Genomic DNA, 5615 nt, shown 5'->3' on the forward strand with positions numbered 1-5615 from the left:
TCACATTAGAATTGGCTCAAAAAGCAAATAATCTACACACACAGTTAGGTATAGAAATCAATCTTACCATACAAAAAAGTAGGAGGGGAAAGGGAAAAGAGAATTATAGGGTGATAAAACATAGGGAAGATCGTGGAAAGAGGTAGTCAGAAGCAGAACACTTTTGAGGACAGACAGGGTGAAAGAACAGAAAATTCAATAAACTGGGGGGAATACAATGGAGGGAAATACAGTTAGTAAGAGTAAATGTGAAAAAAATTTTGAAGCAAGTTTCTCTGATAAAGGCCTTATTTCTCAAACATATAGAGAACCAAGTCAAAATTTTAAAACAAGAGTCATTCCCCAACTGATAAATGATCAAAAGATATAATCATTTTTTGCAGATGAAGTAATTCAAGTTATCTGTAGCCATATGAAAAAAATATTCTAACTCACTATTGATTGGAGAAGTGCAACTTAAAACAATTCTACATTATACATATTAGATTAATTAATAAGACATAAAAGATAAATCACATATTTTGGAGAGGATGTGGAGAAAATGAGACATTAATGCATGGTTGGTGGAGTTCTAAATTGATTCAACCACTCTAGAGCAGTTTGGAACTACGCCCAAAGGTTTATAAAAACATGCCCTTTGACTTAGCAATAACTACCAAATCTGCACCCCCAAAATGATTAAAAACAAAAAGAAATAGACCTATATATACAAAAATATTTATAGCAGTTCTTTTCTGGGGATAAATATAAATTGAGGGGATGTCCATCAACTGGGGAATAGCTGAAAAAGTTATGGTATGTAATTATGATGGAATACTATTGTACTAAAGGAAATGATGAGGAGGATGCTCTCAGAAAAAGCTGGAAAGACCTGCATTGGCTGATGCAAAGTGAAATTTACTATGTACAAAGTAATAGCAATATTATGAGATGATAAGTAGTGAATGACTTTGCTATTCTCACAATACAACAATACAAGACAACTCTGAAGGACTTATGATAAAAAAATGCTATCTATCTCCAAAGATAAGAACTGATGGTGTTTGAATACAAAGTGAAGCATACTTTTTTACCTTCTTTATTTTCTTGAATTTGTTTTTCTTGTCTGTTTTCTTTCAAAATATGACTATTATGAATATATTTTTTCATGACTTCACATGTATAACCTATATTGAATTGCTTGCCTTCTCAATGAGAGGTAGTGGGCTGGGAGAAAGAGAATTTGAACCTCAAAGTTTTAAAGACAAATATTAAAAATTATTTTCACAAGTAATTGGGGGAAAATAAATGCTAAATAACTATCAAAATCCCCCCAAGATAAAATATTATTAAGTGGAAAAAAACAAAAGTTCCTTGAGCACTAAGAAGTTCATTTGTATATATCAAATATAGAACTTGAATACAAATCTTCTTGGCTCTGAAGTTGGCCCTCTATCCACTGCACCAGTACTGTAAAATTCAAATATAAAGGGAGACACTAAACCTCACATGAGGATACCTGGGAGCTTCATATTGACATAGAAAACCACATATTAACATTATTTACATTCCATTATGTGGTTATTTTGTCAAATATTTCTCCACTACATTTTAATATGTTTCAGGCTGAAGGCTTGTTACCTCCTTGTTATGTCATGCTGCATCACTTTTTATTTTTTTAATTTATTTTATTTTTAATTTCTGTAATAAGATAAGCATTTTCATAATACAGTATAATAAAAAAGATGATTACTCATGAAACTGCAAATCTACTATGTACAACTTGCTATTACTATTAAATATGCACAAAGTTATAAAGTAATGCTTTTGTATATTTTCCCCTTTTTCCTCCTTCCCCCACTCTAGAGATACTCACCATTAGACAAAAATAGGCATAGATACAGCTATATAGATAGAAAGATAGCTATATAGATATGAAAAGTATTCTATATACACTTCTATTTTAGTTCTTATTTATTAGTTCTTTCCCTGGATGCAGATAGTTTCTTTCTTCATATGTCCTTATATTATTAATCTAGTCACATGTGGAGACATGCCTATTTGGGTATACTATCTAATGAAAACTGGTCATTTCCATTTCTCATTTATAGGATTGTAGATTTCCAGTCAGAAGAGGACATACTGACCCTTTCATCCAACTTCTTAATTTTACAAATGAGTAAACTGGCCACAGAGAATGACTTGCATGCTGTATCTCTTAACTGTTGGAAACTTCACAGATTGTTTTTGGACCTGTGTTCTCAAAAAGAACAATAACATCAGGAGGGTGATTTTCTGACTTGCAAGTGAATTGGATTTAAAGGAGGCAGAGCCGTGTAAAGTTATCAGCTTCACTCTCTCCTCCAATGTCATCAGAGTCCAATGGAAAGACATAAGTTAGGATGACTGACAATAGTTTGTGATGGAGGAGAGGATTCCAGGAAGTAGGCCAAGTAGGTTAGAAAATTCCAAGCTCTCAAGATTTTCCCCAACAAAAGAGATAAGATTGCACCCTAGGGTGAACAAGGTGGGCCAGGAATAAATAAGAATAGGGGCACAACAGGAGTCTTCCTGGCACAATTCGAGATCAGAAGAAAAATCCAAGGACAAGGTTTGGTCCCTCTGAAGAGTAAACACCTCCAAGCTAGGATCTGCTCTAACAACAAGCCACAAGCCACTTAAACAAGCTGCAAGTCCTGGGGTTAGTTGGTTTGAGAGGCTGTCTTAGCCCCAGCCACTGGAACTTTTACCCCCAGGATAGTGACGGGAGTTGGGTATCTGAGCCCAGAAAGATGAAAGGAAATTCTGCTAACAAAGAATGCCAGACCCAGTTGTGCTGCAAAGAGCTGTAGGGGTGAGGAGGAACCAGCACACACCTGGTAAGTGCAGAAGCAGCGGGGCACAGCCCCTGGCTGTGAGGTTGGAGGTTTGGTTTGGGTTCCAGGCTAGAGGGCAAAACTGAAGATCTGGGGCAAGAGGCACTGTCCTCCATACCCCAGAGCTAGAGGAGATTACAAAAAATAAGCTATTACTGCAAAAAATGCACAGGCAAAGGAGAAAGAATCCAAGCATAGAAAGCTGTTTTGGGAATAGAGAAGAGTGAGGTTCATCTTCAGAGGAGGATATTGAAGTAAAGAAACTCCCAAAGACTAACATCAAATGGTCATCAGATCAAAAAGATTTCATAGATCTTAAAAAAGACTTTAAAAATCAAATGACAGAAATGGAGGGAAAACTAAAAAATAAATTAAAATAAGAATAATCCAAGAAAAACAAGAAGATTACAAAAGTCTACCAATTAGAAAAGGAGACCCAGAATCTTAAGGAAGAAAATGACACCCTGAAAATTGAAATTGGTCAAGGTGAAGACAGCAAAATTATAAGAGACCCAGAAATAATTAAACAAAATGTGAATAATGAAAAAAAAATAGAAGAGAAAGTGAAACAACTTACAAGAAAAAAAACAGATTTGGAGAATAGATCAAGAAAACACAAAATAATTTGACTAACTGAAACCTTTGATCAAAAAAAAAAGAATCTTGATATAATAATACAAGAAATAATTAAAGACAATTGTCCTGAAGCATTAGAGCAAGGAGGGGAGGGAAGTAGAAATTGAAAAACTCCATCAATGACAACTTAAAAGAGATCCTATAAGGAAAACTCATAGGAATATCCATAGTCGAATTCCAAAACTCCCAGCTCAAGGATAAAATATTAAAAGCAACAAGAATAAACCAGTTTAAATATGATGATTCCACAATTGTGTCACACAAGACCTCGGAGTGGAGACATTAAAGGACCACAGGTCTTGGAACACTATATATCAAAGAGCAAAAGAACTGGGGCTCTGACCAAAAATATCCTACCCAGCAAAGTTAAACATAATCCTGAATGAAAAAAAAATAGATATTTGATCAACTGTCAGACTTTCAAGATTTTGCCAAAAAAAAAAAAAAACTGAACTTGAGGAGACTAGAGAAAGAGACCTTCTCCCACACCAGTCCTTCTCTGTGAGACAACCCTTCCCCAGGGACACCTGGCCCCTAGCCTCTTACCTAATTGTTCTACCCCCAGCCTCTACAGCCTTCCCTCCAGTGAGAGGCACCATCTACCCCTGCTACTCTGTCTGTCTCACCCCACCGATCTCTGTTTCTGGATTTCTGAGCATGAAGGTTTCTGTGAGCCATTTTTTAATCTGCTTGTTATCAGACCTCTCCGACCCCAAATAGGAAACTCTTCATAAATGTTCTTCCTGTTCTTAATGCTGCCTCTTCTGTGGGTCACTGCCAATGCACACAGGAGTGAGGATAAGATCACTGGTGGTCGGACATGTATTCCCCACTCCCAGCCCTGGCAGGCCACGCTATTCATCAATCAAAATTTCCGCTGTGGGGGTGTCCTGCTGTCCAATCGCTGGTCTTCACAGCAGCTCACTATACCCACTGGAACCTTCGAGTGGTCTTGGGAAAACACAATATCAGGCCCTGGGAGCCCTATCACCAATGGTCAGGGTGAAGCTCCAGGTTCCATACATACCCCAACTACAACCCCAGGACCACCTAGAATGACCTCATGCTGCTCTACCTAGAGAAGCCAGTGAGGCTGACCCACCAAGTTCAACCTATCCAGCTGGCAAAAGACTGTGTCAATCCCGGCACAAGCTGCCTGGTGTCTGGCTGGGGTACCTTATCCAGTCCTTTTGCCATATATCCTAGCACCCTCCATTGCCTGAAGATCAATGTGATATCTGAGGAAAAATGCAAAAATGCTTACTGTAAAACCATCACTCCCAGCATGGTTTGTGCTGGGGACAAGGAAGGTGTGAAGGAGGCCCCTTGCTATGCAATGGAACCCTGCAGGGCCTGGTGTCTTGGGGCATAGAAGACTTCACCCTGCCCTGGTATCCCAGTGTTTGTACCAACCTGTGCCGTTATCAGACCTGGATCCTAAATGAAATGCAGAAGAATTATTGACAACTCCCCCTACAGTCCTGTAGGATTGCCCATTCCAACCTATCTCCAGTCCTGCCCCAAGGGACAGGTAGCCTGAAACTACAGCCCAACATCCTACAAAGGAACCTCCTCCTCCCCCAAGGACTCAACTATCCTGACTTACCAACCATGGACCTCTCTAGAGGACACAGGTTTCCTTAGACCCATCTGTATTCTGGATTTGCATGCATGGAAAGGGAATCAAAAGGATTTAAAGATGGAAAGGACTTTAGACCCTGAAAATAGCAGATCTGGAAAAGAACCTCCAATTTTTACAAATGTGGAAACTGAGGGTAAAAGTAACCTCCTAATGTCACATAACTAGCATGTAACAATTCAAGACTAGTGTTCTCTCCCTGATCCTGGGGTCTGAAGGCAGATCTATCCCCAACCTCCCATGTACCCTAGCCCTTGTCATGAATCCACTGCTCTGCTCAGGTATCCAGAGTAATAGTTAACTTAGCATGTCCCTCTTGGTCACTCCTCCCCTAACAGTCTTAAATTAATAAAACCTATGGGACTTCCTTTGGGAAAAAATAACTGAACTTAATGGAAGATTTGACATACAAGAGCCAAGAGAAATATAAGACACGTACAACAGACCATTACAAGAGATTCAATAAGGACAGAACATTTACTTTT

The 5615-nt window shown here is 38.5% G+C and overlaps 1 pseudogene; it reads left to right on the forward strand.

Annotated features, from left to right (window-relative positions):
• The first annotated feature begins 4222 nt into the window (after positions 1–4222).
• On the forward strand, positions 4223–4955 carry LOC118832061 (annotated as a pseudogene).
• Positions 4956–5615: the final 660 nt, after the last annotated feature.

The sequence above is a fragment of the Trichosurus vulpecula genome, chromosome 9, assembly GCF_011100635.1.
Source record: "Trichosurus vulpecula isolate mTriVul1 chromosome 9, mTriVul1.pri, whole genome shotgun sequence".
Classification (NCBI taxonomy): domain Eukaryota; kingdom Metazoa; phylum Chordata; class Mammalia; order Diprotodontia; family Phalangeridae; genus Trichosurus; species Trichosurus vulpecula.